The following is an 18,132-nucleotide window of genomic DNA, read 5'->3' on the forward strand; positions in this document are numbered from 1 at the left end:
TTTTCATGTTGGACAACACCACGGTGGTAGCAGCCTATGTGAACAAACAGGGAAGCCTGGTTTCACGTCAACTTCACGCCTTGACCGTCAAGCTTCACCAGTGGGTGGTCAGCAATTTGGTAGAGCTCTCAGCCAGGTATATCCCAGGGAAACGAACGTGGTCGCAGACAAACTCAGTCGCCAGGATCAGATCCTAGGCAGAGAGAGGTCCGCTCATCAAGTGGTGGCAGACAAGCTTTTCCAGATTTGGGGGAGACCCATGCTAGACCTTTTTGCGACACGCTACAACAGGAAGCTGGAGGTGTTCTGTTCAGTGGTTCCAGATCCTTTAGCATTGGCAGAGGACGCATTCCAACATCCCTGGGACAACCTGGAGGTGTATGCCTTCCCTCCATTTTGTTTGATCCATCAGGTTCTGAACAGGCTGATGAGTTCACAGGGTCTCAGGATGATTTTGGTAGCCCCTCTGTGGCCTCAGGCAGAAAGGTTTCCAGATCTGCTGTCGTCGTTGTCAGAGGTTCCAAGGGAGATTCCATCTTGGCGACATCTCCTGTGTCAGGCCCATACGAAAGGGTTCCACCAGTCAGTAGAATCCCTGTCTCTTCACGGTTGGAGGCTATCAAGTATCTCCTCTGAGGGAGACACTTTTCTCAGAGAACAGCTGGGCACATGCCCAGCAGTCTTAGAGAGTCGGCCTCAGCGGTTTATCAAGGCAAATGGGCAATCTACTGTGATTGGTGTCGTAAACGGGGTTTTTTCTCCACTCGCGACCTCTATTCAGTGAATAGCAGACTTTTTAACCTTCCTCAGAGACGAGAAACATTTGTCCGTTTCTGCCATTAGAGGCTACAGGGCGGCCCCGAGTTTGGTGTTACGCCTTGAGGATATCGACATCTCTTCCTGCGAACTTTCCCTGCTAGTTGAGGGGTTTGAGCAGTCAAGTTCTCCTAGAGCTCAAGCCTCCAACGTGGGATGTTTCCTTGGTTCTTAAGAGCTTCACTAAGAGTCCATATGAGCCCTTGCGTCGCTCATCTGACAGGAACCTGACGCTCAAGACAGCTTTCCTTCTGGCTTTGGCATCTTCCAAGAGGGTAGGAGAGCTCCACGGTCTGAGCTATGAGGTGAAGCATACCAGGGGTTGGGGTCAATGTCCTTCGAATTTGTCCCAGAATTCATGGCCAAGACCCAAAATCCCTCTGTATGTGATGACAGGTTCACTTCATTTTCCATCCCATCACTGACTGACTTTGTGGGTGGTGATGCTCATGAGCTTTTGTTGTGCCCTGCCCGGGCCCTGCGTTACTATCTTAAAAAGACTCAGCACCTTAGACCAGGCTTCTGCAGACTTTTTGTTAGCACAGGCCATACAGAGAAAGAGGTGTCTAAGAATACTATCTCTTTTTGGATACGGGAAGCCATCAGACAGGCCTACTTGTCTCTTGATGATTCTACCACCACATCTGTGCAGGCTAGAGTGCATGATGTTAGAGGTATTGGTCCCTCTCTGGCTTTCAAAAAAAACTTGGCTGTACATAGAGTGCTGAGCGCTGGTACTTGGTTATGCCAGTCCACGTTCACCTCTTCCTATCTTGAGGATGTTGCCCACAGGTTTGCGGACGCGTTTTACCTGGGTCCTATGGTGGCTGACCAACAGGTTATGTAACTCATGGTTGCCCTTAACAGGGCACCTATGTATCTTACCTAAGATGATTGTGTGGATGAGAGAATGAGTGAGTTGGCTGGTCTCCTTTCTCTTGTACCTTTCCTTCTTCCTTCGGGCGGTTGAAGGAATAGACACGTCAGTCGCTGGACTGGTCTGATACAGGTGAGTAAGGTAGTCATACTGATAGTGTGGTCGTGCAATATACAAATATCTTTCCCTCTATTTGGTAGCATATGCTCCACTCCTTGGCAAGGAGGGGTTGGGAGTAATACAAATGTAATGATGGAAATCATTTAGCATTTATGGCAGTACCCATGGAAATTGGTGGATTCGGTTTTCATCTTATCAATATGTTAAGTTAGCCACTCGAAGTTGAGATTGTCTATGATCGAGTGTACGTACGTAAGTACGTAACCGTAACCAAGTGCGCAGTTGCATAAGCTCAAATTGCTCTGTTCGAGACGAGTACGGCAACGCTGAGGGGGGAAACGATTATCTCTCCTCTTATATTCATTTGAAATGACGTATTTCTCCCTTGTAAAAGGTATGCACTTGTCTTAGTTTATAATGTATATGTTGCCATAACACTTGGTAGTGCTTCTTTATACTTTTACTTTGATATAACTGCCAATTGCCAAGAATTGTAATGGTAAGGTTACGTAAGTTGCACCATGTTTAGTTTGCATGTTGTTGCAATTGTACCATCAACTAACTGTAGGTTAAGATGTGAATTAGTCTTCCATATGTTTATAAAAATGTCAGTTCTAGAGTAAATTCCCCCCATGTTATGCATATAAAGTCAGGCTAACTGCGATGTGTAACAGTAAAGTTAGGCATGAGTAGCATAGCCTAAAGGCCTAACGACTGCATGCTCTTTGGCACAAGATTGCCGTCCTAAATAAACTGTTTGTATTACAGGGAACCTGTATAGGGGTCCAGTGTAAGAACCTGTATAGGGGTCCAATGTAAGAACCAGTATAAGAATCGGTGTTGAACTGGTATTGAAGGAGTACAGCTAGAAATAAGCTGCTTTTACAATGTACTCACATACTGTTAAGAAGAAATATTAAAAAAAAAAAACCGGAAGCCAGCCTTTCCCTCATCCCTTATTACAACAATGAAGATTCGACCGTCTCCGACGTCAAGTACCTGTTCCAGCTAAGAATAGGCCAAGAGTTATAACCCTAGGCCTTATAAATGTACCCACCTACTGTTAAGAAGAAATATTAAAAAAAAAAAAAAAAACTCGGAAGCCAGCCTTTCCCTCATCCCTTATTACAACAATGAAGATTCGACCGTCTCCGACGTCAAGTACCTGTTCCAGCTAAGAATAGGCCAAGAAGTATAGTAGCCTAGGCCTATGAGGTACCTTTATATTAGCCTATGGTTTGAAGTATTATGTATAGGCTAGTCTGAGTTAATTGTCCTAAAATGTATGGTAGCCTCCGAATGTTAAAGTCAGGACAATTAACAAATCAATACTGTATACATATGTAGTATAGTAAATACATGGGTCATAAGAATATCATCATTAAAGATATTTATACATGACATACGGTGACAGCGGTGTAGGATGTCATGAAACCCTTATTTCTGTACTTATTTTCAGGTATTATAGCCGAACCCTGTGAGTATGCCTATGTTACTCTTGCTTAGGTACTGTTAGCCTATTGTATTGTAGCCTATGTTGATTATTTTACCTGTGCTCCTTGTATAACATAGCCTGCAAAATGGAGGGTGATGTAGAGAGAGAAGACTTTTATGATAATTTGTTGTCTGCCATGGATACTCAGGGTTGTCAAATGCAATAGTTGTGTGATCAGCTAATTGACATGAAAAGGGAAATAGCTAATTTATCAAACTCTGCACCTGTCACTTCCACACCGTCCAATTCTAACAGGGCAGACATTAACCCATTTGTCACATTAGACAGAGCAGACATAACAGTGACACCACACAATAACCCAGCTTCACTATTGACACACAATTTATCAAATAATGCACAGCCATTAATGCCCAGTAATCCATTTCAGGGAAGTAACACTCAATAACCCCTTCGTTCCAGTAGGTAACCTGAATAACCCTATTGATAATCATTCTAAGGGATTTGTATTGAAACCTAAGGATATTTTGATGTTGAAATTGTCAGAATTACAAGGTGTTGGAACTGATAATAGACTTGCTAGATTTTTTAGTCAAGTAGAATTCTGTGTTTTTGCAGATACTGATAGAATCCAAGTAGCACTTACCAGAGTGGAACAAGAAATTGCAACCCTATTAACTGCTGAAATGGTAAAAAGGGGAAATAGCATAGCTTGGTGTCAGTTTAAGGACATACTGAATCACCACTTTGCTTGTTCAGCCAATATTACACAGGCTTGGCAGGAAATTGAGATGGAACGTTACAGTATAGACGAAGCCCCTAGAGCATTTGTTAACAGAATGAAATGTAAATTGTCTGCTTTTGAAATGAAATTTCCTAAGGATTCCTTTCCCAAAGCTGACAGTCTTGTGAAAAAGAAACTGTATAGAGGACTTAGCAGTACATCCCAGGAAAGACTCAAGGATTTCCTTGATGATAGGATACCCTTAGAAAGATTCCTTGAATTTGTGAAATATGAGTATCATCTAGCTACCATAAGTGGGGATGTTACCCAACGTAAAGTTTTTCCTGATAAGAATTGCAATTCCAAACCACAGCCTGTAGTAAATAGTAATGCAAATACAACCACAGAATTGCAAGATCTGAAGAAGCAAATTAGTGATTTGTCTTACAAATTAAAGGAGTTTAGTAAGAATAAAGAAAACAATCAGTACTGTGCTTACTGTAAGGTCAGAGATCACAAACTTTCTGAATGTCCACGTAACCCTCCAAAATGTGTTTGTTTTGATTGTCACAATTTGTGTTTTGATTGTCACAAACCAAATTGTAAAAGAGGTTCAGCAAAATGTCCAGGGCCTGTTAAGAATGAATGACTAAGCCCAAGTGTCAGGTCTCCTTCTATCAATTTGATGATAACAATGTAATGTGTTGTGCCTTAATAGATACTGGTAGTCAAGTATGTATAGCACAGAAGGAACTCATAGAAACTTTAGGTTTACATTGTAATCAGATGAGAAATATACCACAACTTACTGGAGTTATTCAACATGTTCTCCCTGTTCTTGGTACAGTGTACTTGGATGTTCACATTGGTTCCAGGGTGGTTACCCATTTATTTTCTGTTGTGCCTGATGGTTATCTGGACACAGACTTATTGTTATGAGCCGATTTGATTAGGTCTGCACCAATGACATGGGATGATGCACATAAAATTATTATTTGGGATAGACATATTTACCCAGTAAGATATCTGAAACCTAGACCTAATAAAAGGGTCAGGTAGATTAAAGTACTTCAACCTAATGTTCCTCATAAAGCTCAGGTTAGACTTAAAAGGAAACTTATTCTACCTCAGTATAGTATAGCTGGTATTTATCCCTTACCTGTAGATGAACCTCCTAACACATTGTTAGAATTTGTACCTGAAATTAAGGAGTTTCAAACTCAGTCTGAACTATGCCTTAAGGTTAATGATGCTCAGGAAGTGTTTCTGCCACTTGTCAATAATACTAAAGCCAGGATGACTATGAATGTTGGAACTTTATTAGGGTATTGTAGGATAATCAGTGAAGAAGACATTGATCAGCCAGTTCCAAAGTGCAGGAAAACTAGAATTCAGAATGATTTAGTTCCTTCTAGTGTCAATGTTAATATCAAGTCAGCCAATACTAGAGAAGAAAAGCTTAAGTATTTGCTTTCTCAGAGAGATAATTCCCATTGATCAACAAGCAGAATTGAGTGACATGTTGGTTGCTAATAATTCAGTGTTCATCCTTGATGAAAAAGAATTGGGAAAGTGTAAAGGTGTACAAGCTCATATTGCTGTAAGTGATCCACAGCCAATTAGGTCTCCCATATATCGATACCCTGAAAAAGCCAAAACCCTTATTGCCACCATGTTAGAAGCTATGGAAGAAAGAGGAATAATAGAACCCTCCAGTGCTGCATGGCTTAGCCCTATTGTACTTGTTAGGAAACCTGATCATACTCAGAGAGTGTGCCTTGATTACTGTAAAGTCAACACACACCTCCAGGTTGATATTCACCCTTTACCTAGATTAGAGAAAATGGTAGAAACAGCTGCAGGAAACCATTATTATGCTTCCTTAGATATGAAAGATGCATATTATCAAGTGGAATTAGATGAAGAGAGTAGAGATTTAACAACTTTTAGCGATGGAGTTTCACTGTATAGGTTCAAACGCCTTCCTTTTGGATTAAGTTACAGTCCAGCTATATTTTCCCGTATCATGTCTAATATCTTGGCTCCTCTTATTAAGAAAGGGTGGGTTAAGAATTACTTAGATGATATTTGTGGGTTGGGCTCCCAGTTTTCCAATCCTGTTGAAAAGATTAGAACAACTGTTCAAACTTTTCAGTGAAAGAGGAGTGAAGTTAAATCTAAAGAAATGTCAGATAGGCCAAAAGGAAATAAAATTCTTAAGTCACATAATTTCCAAAGATGGTTGTAGACCATGTCCAGACAATATCAGTGCCATCCAAGAAATGAAACCCCCTAATAATGTCAAGGAAACTAGGAAATTTCTAGGAATGTGTGGCTTTTACAGAAAACACATTAAGGATTATGCTAAAATTGCTGTTCCCTTGACTAATCTCTTAAAAGACAAAGAACCCTTTTTGTGGACAAAAGATTGTCAGTCCAGCTTTGAAGAGATGAAACAATCATTAATCATTGCTCCAGTGCTAATAAAGGCTCAAATGACTGAACCCTTTGAATTATTCACTGATGCTAGTTTAGATCATGTAGGTGCTGTTTTGATGCAGAGACAAGATGGTCAGTTAAAACCCATTGGATATTTTTCTAAGAAACTGAAGCCAGTTGAACAGCGGTACAGTACCACTGACAGAGAAGCACTTGCTATTGTCTTAGCTTGTCGTAGATTCCATCATTTTCTTTGGGGTGTTCCATTTACCATTCACACAAATCATCAACCTCTAGTTTCAGTGTTCAAGAGAAAAACAAAGTCACCTAGAATGAGCAGATGGGTAATTGAAATGCAGGATTACCGTTTCAAGGTAGAATATAGGCCAGGTAAAGATAACCAGGTGGCAGATTAACTAAGTATACCAGTCAGGGCAGTCTTTCATCAGAGTAGGGGGAATTATCTTGGTCTGAGCAAAGATGAGTTCAAAGAAAAGCAGTTAGAGGAACCAAATTGGGCGGAACTAATAACTTTCCTAGAAGGTGGTAAATTACTGCGCAAAGGGTTTCCAAGAGCTTTGATTAATCAGTTCATGTTGTATGAAGGATTGTTGTATCTCAGTGCAGATACAGTTGATAACTCAATTCATTTGAAATTAGTAGTTCCAAAGGACTTAACAAAGGCAGCTTTGAAGTTAGGTCATGAATCATTGTCAGGTCACCTAGGTATACGTAAAACAATTGATGCTATTGAAAACTTGTTCTATTGGCCTTCATTGCACACAGATGTTACTAGATATGTAAGTGAATGCGTTATGTGTCAAAAACATAAAGCCAGTAGTTCTTTACAACAACGGTTCCAAGAATTGCCTCCTGTAACTAAGCCTTTAGAGCGAATCAGTCTTGATTTAACTGATATGCTATCTGGTGCAAATGGTCATAGATATGTTTTGACTGTTATTGATCATTACAACTGATATGTTAAGTTCTATCCTTTGCGAAGTAAGTCTACAGAGGAAGTAAGCAAAACCTTCTTAGTCTATTTGAATGACTTTGGTGTACCTTTGACAGTCATTCTTGATAATGGTGCTGAATTCACCTCAAACCAGTTTAGACAATTATGCCAGGAACATAAGATAAATGCTGGTTACATTACCCCACATCATCCACAAGGAAACAGTGTAAGTGAGAGAATGCATAGAACTATGAAAACAGTACTAAATGTAATATGTAAAGGACATCCTTATCAGTGTGCTCAATTCTGCTGTACATACCACTCTTGGTGAACAACTTCACTGTGTTTTTCTCTCGTAGAACTCCTAGACAAGTGACTAGTGTGTTGCCCACAATTACGGATGATGTAGAAGATACTGCCATTGCAAAGGCTCATGAAATAATTCAGAAAACTCATAGAGAGATGGCCAGTAAGTATCGTGCAATAGCTAAACAAAAGAGGAAAAATGAGAAAGTGGCTGAAAACTCGCTTGTTTGGGTTAAAAATGAAAATATGATTCTTAGCACTAGTAAGAAACTAAACCCCAGATGGTGCGGTCCATATGTAGTAACCAAAGAGTTTAGGGATGGTGCTAAATATGAGTTAAGAAACATGTTTGACCAAACCATAATTGAATGTGCTGCTGACAAAGTGAAACCCTCTATAGGTCAAGAACAGTGGTTAGTAAAAATGCAGGAAATGATGCAGTGAATGAAAGAGTAAAAACCAGAGGTGCTAATAATATTGTTCCTCCCTCTAGGTTAATAGAAGAACTGTGAGATCATTGTAATTTTTGTACTGTATTTTTGTATTTTCTGTGAAGAATTTTTTTTGTATTTGCATGCTTTAGAAGAGTTCATATATATAATCATTCTGTCCATTTCCAAGTACTATATATTCTTGTATGTATATATTATGTTCATAGATTATGGATCTGATGATGACACTACCTGTTTTGTGTAGAGTGAACTTATACTCATTGAGTTTTGTTTGAACTTAGTTGAGTTTTGTATGAAGAGCTACCCGTCCAAAAGCTTTACAAACTCTGGTTTAGTTGCTCAAGTTATGTGACTGATGTGTAAGTTAGTCATTAGGTTGGTTTAAGAAAGAAAGTTTTTCCTGCTTATGGTTATTGAGTGAATGAGTGAATGTTGGTGTAAGCGATTGTTTGTGAGAAAATTAATCATAAGTGGTTATACCCCTAATGAGGAGTGACTATATTCTGTTTTTTTCCATCTGTCCATCCGCTTTGGTGTTTGCGCATGGTAACACTGCATCCTGGGCTATAAATAATATCCTGTTTCGAATATTAACAGTGTAATTCGCATACAGTAAATTATTAAAACACTTTTCAGTTGCAAATGTACACTCAGATATCCTTTTAGTTACCTAAAACTTACACATAGCATAACTATTTAAAGCCCCGGACGCAGTGTTACCATGTGAAAACACCACAGGCAGATGGACAGATGGAAAAAAACAGAGTACTATAGATCTTAACCGAATTTAAGATCACTCTTACATAAGTGTTTAACTTGGTAAAGTTATTAGGATGGTTCGGTAGAAACGCTCCTTAAGGGTGGCGTCCCACAACTTGCTCTGTACGTCTGTTAGCAGACCTTAATGATTAAATGTCCAGCTTATATCTCTGGTTGAGAGGTGGGCAGTTATTATCTCTGGTTGCGAGATAGGAAGTATTTACTGTGTGCAGGACCTGTATTGTTGTTGTCAGATTTATGGTCTACGCTAATATTATAATTAAGGGATTGGTTGTCCTAGATAACTGAAAACCAATTTCTGTAGGGGTAAAGTGATGTAATGATGGAAATCATTTATTTAGCATTTATGGCAGTATACCCATGGAAATTGGTGGACTGGAAAACCGAATTGGTTTTCTTCGTATCAAGATGTTAAGTTAGCCACTCGAAGTTGAGATTGTCTATGATAGAGTGTACGTACGTAAGTACGTAACCGTAACCAAGTGCACAGTTGCATAAGCTCAAATTGCTCTGTTCGAGACGAGTACGGCAATGCTGAGGGGGAAACGAATGTTCTCCCCTTATATTCATTTGAAATGACGTATTTCTCCCTTGCAAAAGGTATGCACTTGTAGTTTATAATGTATATGTTGCCATAACACTTGGTAGTGTTTCTTTATACTTTTACTTTGATATAACTGCTAATTGCCAAGAATTGTAATGGTAAGGTTACTTAAGTTGCACCATGTTGAGTTTGCATGTTGTTGCAATTGTACCTTCAACTAACTGTAGGTTAAGATGTGAATTAGTCTTCCATATGTTTATAAAAATGTCAGTTCTAGAGTAAATTCCCCCCATGTTATGCATATAAAGTCAGGCTAACTGCGATGTGTAACAGTAAAGTTAGGCATGAGTAGCATAGCTTAAAGGCCTAATGACTGCATGCTCTTTGGCACAAGATTGCCGTCCTAAATGAACTGTTTGTATTACAGGGAACCAGTATAGGGGTCCAGTGTAAGAACCAGTATAGGAGTCCAGTGTAAGAACCTGTATAGGGGTCCAATGTAAGAACCAGTATAAGAATCGGTGTTGGTTCTAACTGGTATTTAAGGAGTACAGCTAGGAATAAGCTGCTTTTACAATGTGTAACCCTCAAAAACCACCACATCTGTTAACGGGATTTTAATCTCGTTATTTACTTGGTAAACGTGTAACTCCGAGCGTCAGGCATACCAACACATAATCTCTCTCTCTCTCTACTTCTTTCTCTCCATCCTAACAGGTAATCAAATGAGAGACGAAGTTATATAAAAATAACTATTTATATAACAACGGAAAGATAGTGAATCAATCAAGTCTCACAGACTAACTTAACTCCGTTACCCTCAATATTGAAATGTCTAAAACCACATCTGTTAACGGGATATTAATCTCGTTATTTACTTGGTAGACATGTAACTCCGAGCGTCAGGCATACCAACACATAATCTCTCTCTCTCTCTCTCTCTCCAAGCAACCAGTGGCTTGCGACTTTTCTTTCTCTATCTCTCTCTCTCTCCAAGCAACCAGCGGCTCGCGACTTTTCTCTCTCTCTCTCTCTCTCTCTCTCTCTCTCTCTCTCTCTCTCTCTCTCTACTTCTTTCTCTCCATCCTAACAGGTAATCAAATGAGAGACGAAGTTATATAAAAATAACTATTTATTTAACAACGGAAAGATAGTGAATCAATCAAGTCTCACAGACTAACTTAACTCCGTTACCCCCAATATTAAAATGTCTAAAACAGTAATGGTCACACCAAATGTCTATTCTCCCATCGGGACTCCCTCGGTCCCCCCCTTTGCCACAACCCATAGTTCCGCCAGAACCATCTGTTTCAAAGACACGAGAAACACCTCGTAAGTACACATAAGTTTACCAACAAAAGTTAAAGATTGGATATTCTTATGAATGTTAAACAGACAACAAGCCACCCTTTGGCTAAAATAGTTTAAGACTCACCCATACAGCTGGAATATTTCACTCACAAAATTTAAATAAACTTTTGCAGAGATTCCCCGGCATCTTGCCTTTCTTCCAAAGACGTCTCTATCCAAATCCACCATAGACTTGGGTAGAGGTACATTAAGAATAGAAGAAGCGCACATGCACATCCAAACGCACACTTCTTTAACGCCTCATATTACTGGCTACAACCAGTTTCCCAAAGGCACTTTGAAAAGAGCCCATGAACTGACGTACATTGACTCGTCTAACTATGCAATTTTCATATCACGCCACCCACAGAAATCATTTATCAGCTTTTCTCAGGTCGTTGCTTCGGCTCTGTTCTCCATATTCCAATAGGTCACAACGAACATATTGGCAATATATCATTAATTATAACCCTAGGCCTTATAAATGTACCCACCTACTGTTAAGAAATATTAAAAAAAAAAAACCCGGAAGCCAGCCTTTCCCTCATCCCTTATTACAACAATGAAGATTCGACTGTCTCCGACGTCAAGTACCTGTTCCAGCTAAGAATAGGCCAAGAAGTATAGTAGCCTAGGCCTATGAGGTACCTTTATATTAGCCTATGGTTTGAATTGTTATGTATAGGCTAGTCTGAGTTAATTGTCCTAAAATGTATGGTAGCCTCCGAATGTTAAAGTCAGGACAATTAACAAATCAATACTGTATACATATGTAGTATAGTAAATACATGGGTCATAAGAATATCATCATTAAAGATATTTATACTTGACACAAACCCTGGTTTGTTGGTTTGTTACTGGACAGTCAAAGTTTCTCTTTGGTTCCCTATACAATGGTTATCCCATATATCATTGTACGTCACTCAGGGTCTGAGTGGTTAGATATCAATTTATCTATAGCTTCTCAACGGGCTTCAGTCCCTCTCCAAAAACCATTCCTTTTGAGAGCTGGACTGGTGGGTAGTCCCCCAGCCAGTCTAGGATGTCTTATACCTCCCTCCAAGTATGAGTCTATCCTATTGTTAAGACCGAAGGTTTGTTCATGTATGAACAAATGACAAATTTTATGCATTCAACTTACCTGTCAGATATATACTTAGCTATAGACTCCGTCGTCCCTGATAGAAATTCGAATTTCGCGGCACACTCTACAGGTAGCGGGAATAGGAATCATTCCCGTTTTCTAAGACAGATTTTCTCTATCGGCCGTGACAGCAACATTGTTGTTGTTACTCCTGATTTGATTTTCGTGTTTTTTCATTGCTATGGATCTTCTAAGCCGGTTATTTTGGTGACGTATTGGATCTTTGGTTTGGCATACTCTTTCGTGGACTGTTATTTGGACTTGGTTTTGGATATTTCTCATAATGTCGGATTCTAGCTTTACGGTTAGAAGACAGTGTGTAAATGAGGGATGCATGGTGAGGCTACCGAAAGCTTCGGTAGATCCTCACACAGTTTGTAAGGGTTGTAGAATGAATGAATGTTCTATATCTAACACCTGTGATGAATGTGTAGGTTTGAATGAGGAAGAATGGAAGAATTTAAATTCCTATTTAAGGAAATTAGATATGGATAGGGCTAGGAAGGCTTCCTCCAGAAGCGTAAGTAGGTCTCGTTCTAACGAGCCTATTAAATTAACACCTAACCCTAAACCTGTATCTTCTTCCTCTAGTACTAAGACTGCAAATCCGGCAACGGAAATTGCAGATCTTAAAGCTGCACTACAAAGGATGGAACGTCAAATGCTGACGTTGAAAGGTAAGCACAGTGATAGTGATTTAAGTGTCCCTAGTGCAGTGGAGGGTGCGTCTGATCGGCTTCATCTCACTCCCAGGCCTAGACCTCTTCCAAGCTCACAGGCCCAGAGGAGAAGGAATGTCAAAAGCCTTACAGAGGTTATGGAGAATCCCCACCGATCAGGCGTCCCCTCGGCAGATTCTGTGACGATCCGAACTGCCAAGGATCGCTATCGAAAAAGCATCCTAAAAAAGTGTTTTTCTTCATCAGATTCTTCAACTAATGTAAGGGGCTGGAGTTCTGATGAACTGTCACGCCCCTTAAAGAGGAGTTGGAAGGCTCCAACTTTGGATTCAAGCCCTGAGCTTTTCTCCGATCTATTGCCTTGTGAGAAGAAGAAAAGGAGATTGGTTCCTAAACGGAAATCGGAGTCTCCTTCCGCTTCTAGACCTCCCTCACCTGAATCAGGGAAGGAGAAAGAGAGTGCTGCTGCGAAAATTCTCCTAAATGTGCAGGAGCAACTTTTGGCCTTAGTAGGAGTTTTTACTAAGGAGACTCCCAGAAGAAAGGACTCTTTCCTTCCTATAAAGAAGACGAAGGGAAGGAAAGAAGAAACGAAAGTTTCGGCTTATACTCAGAGGAGTATGAAGAATGCGCCAAAAGCGCCAACCTGGCGCAATGCGCCAGATGCGCTAGAGACTCCATACGAGTCAGAAGAGCCAGAAGCGCCAGATGCGCCATATGCGCCAGAAGCGCCAGCCTGGCGAAATGCGCCAGATGCGCCAGAAGCGCCAGCCTGGCGCAATGCGCCAGAAGCGTCAGCCTGGTGCAATGCGCCAGAAGCGCCACCCTGCCGAAATGCGCCAGAAGCGCCACCCTGCCGAAATGCGCCAGAAGCGCCAGCTTGGCGCAAGGAATCACGAGCGCCAACCCGGCGCAATGAGCCACAAGTGACAAACAAGAGACGGACTTCTTCCAAAAGACAATTAAGCCAAGAGGATTTGTTTAGCTTTCGGAAGGATAAACCTTTACCTGACAGGGACTCTAGGTGTCGCACAGGCGGCCGTAGCCCTTGTCAAGACATAGGTGGTTCCGGAGAAAGCGATAGGAGAGGACATCCTTCGTCTGACAGGAGAGAAAGGTGTCGCACAGGCGGCCATCACTCTTGCCAGGAGAAGGATAAGGTCGTTTTGCAGGATCAACCTAGCTCTCGTAGGGACGCAAGTTATCGCACAGGCGGTCGTCGTTCTTGCGAGAGTGGGGTGGATGTTGCAAGAGAACAGTCTCCTATTGAAAATAAACAATCCTCTTCGGAATTGGATTTGGAAGAGGTTTCGGACTCTGAAGACCACTCGGCTCCGGGTTTGTCAGATTGCAAGACACTGGCAGCCCTCTTACCTCAAGAGTTTGGGGACTCTTTAAGCCCGACTGCTCCTCCTTCTCCAAGGTCCTTATTTACAAGTACGAAGGTCCCGAAGCAATCATCTTTCATTAAAATGAAGCCAACCATTTCCATGAACAAGGCTCTCCGATTCGTAGGAAATTGGTTGGAATCCAAGGAGAAGGCGGGGAAGACAGTCTTTACCTGCCCTCCTTCCAGACTATCAGGAAAGAAGGGAATTTGGTACGAGACGGGCAAATCACGGGGTCTAGCTCTCCCACTCCACTGTCCGAAGCAGATTTTTCGAATCTGGTAGATTCGTCTAGGAGACAAGCCTTGTCATCAGCAAAGATCACATGGGGGACTTCTGAGATGGACCATCTCCTCAAGGGATTGTTTAATGTCTTAGAAGTTTTTAACTTCTTAGACTGGTCCCTTGGGGTGTTGGCCAAAAAGACACAAGAGAATGAATCTTTTAGTCCAGAAGTCCTTCATAGTGTTCTTTCCTGTATGGACAAGGCGGTTCAGGATGGATCAGGAGAGGTGGCCTCTCTGTTTGGAACTGGAATTCTGAAGAAGAGAGTCTTATTTAGCTCTTTTCTGACGAAAGCAGTTACTCCCATTCAGAGGTCATCTCTTCTGTATGCTCCTCTGTCGGACCAATTGTTTCCTTCAAATCTAGTGAAAGACATTTCTCATTCTTTGACAGAAAAGGCCACACAAGATCTCTTGGCCCAATCTGCAAAGAAATCAAGGACTTCGGGTCCTATTAAGAGAGAGAATCGGACTCCTCAACAGCCCTTTCGAGGGAGCTCCTCAGCCATACCCTCTTTTAAAAAGAGAGGAGTGCAGAAGAGAGGTAGGTCTTCTTTCAGACCTATCAAGAGAGCGAAATGAGACAACAGTCCTTCAAGCACCGGTAGGAGCCAGACTTCGGAAATTTTCCGAAGAATGGACTTGGAGACAGGCAGAAATATGGTCCCTTTCAGTGGTAACGAAGGAATATATGATCCCCTTTCGAGACAGACCTCCCTTGACTACGAAACCCGAGGGAACTGTCAGCCGCCCAATACCATGGGACCCATGCCAAGAAAGAAGCATTATTGCAACTGGTAGAATAGATGTTGCAAAAGGAGGCCATCGAAGTGGTTCGGGATCCGCATTCCCGAGGATTCTACAACCGTCTTTTTCTGGTTCCGAAATCCTCGGGAGGGTGGAGACCGGTCCTGGATGTGAGCGCATTGAACCGATTTGTGGAGAACACAAAGTTCTCTATGGAAACATCAAAATCGGTTCTTGCGGCTCTTCGTCCAGGAGATTGGATGGTCTCCTTAGATCTACAAGATGCGTACTTTCATGTCCCCCTGCATCCATCATCGAAGAAATATCTCCGATTCATGATGCAGGGAAAAGTATACCAATTCAGAGCCCTATGCTTCGGCCTTTCTACGGCCCCTCAAGTGTTCACAAGGCTAATGATGATTGTTGCGAGATGGCTACATCTAGAGGGGATAAATATATCCCTTTATCTGGACGATTGGCTAATAAGAGCAAAATCGGAACTTCAGTGCTTGAAGGACTTGGAGAAGACTTTGAACTTGACAAAATCTCTGGAACTGCTCGTGAACCTCGAGAAATCACAATTGATCCCCAGACAGAACATAGTCTATCTGGGGATACAGATGGATTCTCGGGGTTTTCGGGCGTTTCCATCTCAAGACAGAATTACTCGAGGCTTAGAAAAGATCTCGAACTTCTTAGGGAAAGAACGGACCTCGGCGAGGGAATGGCTCAGTCTGCTGGGCACCCTTTCCTCGTTAGAGCAGTTCATTTCCCTAGGAAGATTAAATCTCAGACCTCTGCAATTTTATCTAAAGAGGATGTGGAGTCAAAAGACAGGAGACTTGTCAGACGTGTTTTTTTCCCATCCAACAGGGGATAAAATCCGACCTGAAGTGGTGGTTAACCCCATTAACAAGGAACGAAGGGGTGTCCCTCTTGATTCGGAACCCTCACCGAGTGTTGTTTTCCGATGCCTCGGACACAGGTTGGGGAGCAACACTGGGTCCAAAGGAAGTAGCAGGTATCTGGACCAGACAACAGACTACTCTGCACATCAATGCGAAGGAACTCCTGGCAATTCATCTAGCCCTGGAATACTTCGAAGCGGAAGTCAGAGGGGTGGTAGTTTCAAGTCAATTCCGACAACACCACAGCTCTGGCTTACATCCGGAATCAAGGGGCACTCACTCTTTCTCACTGAACGAAATAGCGAGAGATCTATTAACCTGGACAGAGGAACGGGGCATTATTCTGCGTACAAGGTTGTCCAAGGAGTAAAAAACCTAAGGGCAGACAGGTTGAGCAGAAAGAACCAGGTTCTCCCGACAGAGTGGATGCTCCACTCAGGAGTCTGCAGACAAATATGGTCCCTCTGGGGGAGACCCCAGATCGACCTGTTTGCCACGTTCCTCTCCAGGAAAATAGACAACTTCTGCTCGCTAGAAGAAGATCCCAGAGCCACAGCGATCGATGCTTTCCTCATGGATTGGTCAGGCATAGACGCATACGCCTTTCCCCCATTCAAATTGCTGGGGGAAGTAGTAAGAAAATTTGTGGCGTCGGAGGGAATGAGAATGACTCTAATTGCTCCCTTTTGGCCTTCCCGAATCTGGTTCACGAGAGGTACTGGAATGGACGGTGGACTTCCCCACCCAATCTCTACCAGACAGGACAGATCTGCTCAGACAACCCCACTTCGAGAGGTTCCACAAAAACATCCAAAGTCTCTCCCTGACTGCCTTTCGACTATCGAAAGACTGGTCAGAGCGAGAGGCTTTTCAAAGAAAGTGGCAACTTCAATTGCTAGAGCCCGCAGAGCCATCTACCCTGCGGGTCTACCAATCGAAGTGGGAAGTTTTCCCGTAGATGGTGTTGGTCGAGAAGCTGTCCTCTTCCAATACCTCTGTAACCGAAATCGCGGATTTTCTCCTCTTCTTAAGAGAAGAGTCCAAATTGGCCGTATCCACGATCAAGGGATATAGGAGCATGCTCTCAGCTGTTTTTAGAAACAGAGGGCTGAATTTGGAAAACAATAAGGATCTTCATGATCTCATCAGGTCTTTCGAGACTACGAAAGTGAGATCTTCTATTTCCCCGAGTTGGAACCTGGACGTAGTCCTAAAATTCTTGATGTCGGACAGGTTTGAACCTCTAGATAAGATCTCATTCAGAGATCTTACTAGTAAATGCATATTCCTGCTGGCTCTCGCAACAGCTAAGAGGATCAGCGAATTGCATGCTTTGAACTCGGCGTGGGTGGGAAAAAAGACTCGGCTGTCATTTCTTTCCAGGAGCTTTTCCTGGCAAAGAATGAAAACCCTTCTAAACCTTGGCCTAGAAGTTTTGAAGTCAAGGGACTCTCTTCCTTGGTAGGTAGAGAGTTGGATCGGTCCCTTTGCCCAGCCTGGGCCTTAAAATTCTATTTAGAAAAAAAGACACAGGCTTCAGGGATGTCGGGACAAAGTCTTTGGTGTTTCGGTAAGGAACCTCAAACCCAAAGACTTATGTCAAAGGAAGCGGCACTGGCGTTTTTTGTTTTTTGTCAGAAATGTGATTACCGAAGCTCACAGGAAGTGCCAAGAGAACTCTTTAAAGCTGCTGAGAGTAAAAGCTCATGAAGTCCGGGCTGTGGCAACTTCCCTTTCTTTTACGAAGAATATGTCCATGAGAAACATTTTAGCAGCTACTTATTGGAGGTGCAATTCAGTTTTTGCATCCCACTATTTAAAGGATGTTAGAGTAACATTCGATAAATGTTTTTCTCTTGGACCTTATGTATCAGCGGATACTATGCTGGGAAATGGAGCAGATGCTGATCCTTAATTTTGTTTTTATGTTTTTAATAACTATTTTTAATATTGTTGTTGAGTTGTGGGTTGCTTGAAAGGATGTTCGGGGATGACTCCTTTCAATCTTAAGTACTAACCCCAATTAGGATCAGGTGATCGGGATTAGTGTCGTGCTCTATGATCATGCCAATAGGCAAGGTGTTTTGTCATGTAAGTGGATAGGACCCTTTGACAAAGATCCTAAGGTTCTGAAGCGTAAGTGGGTAAGACCCCTGTAACAGACC

This window comes from Macrobrachium nipponense, chromosome 1, assembly GCF_015104395.2.
Source record: "Macrobrachium nipponense isolate FS-2020 chromosome 1, ASM1510439v2, whole genome shotgun sequence".
NCBI classification, from domain to species: domain Eukaryota; kingdom Metazoa; phylum Arthropoda; class Malacostraca; order Decapoda; family Palaemonidae; genus Macrobrachium; species Macrobrachium nipponense.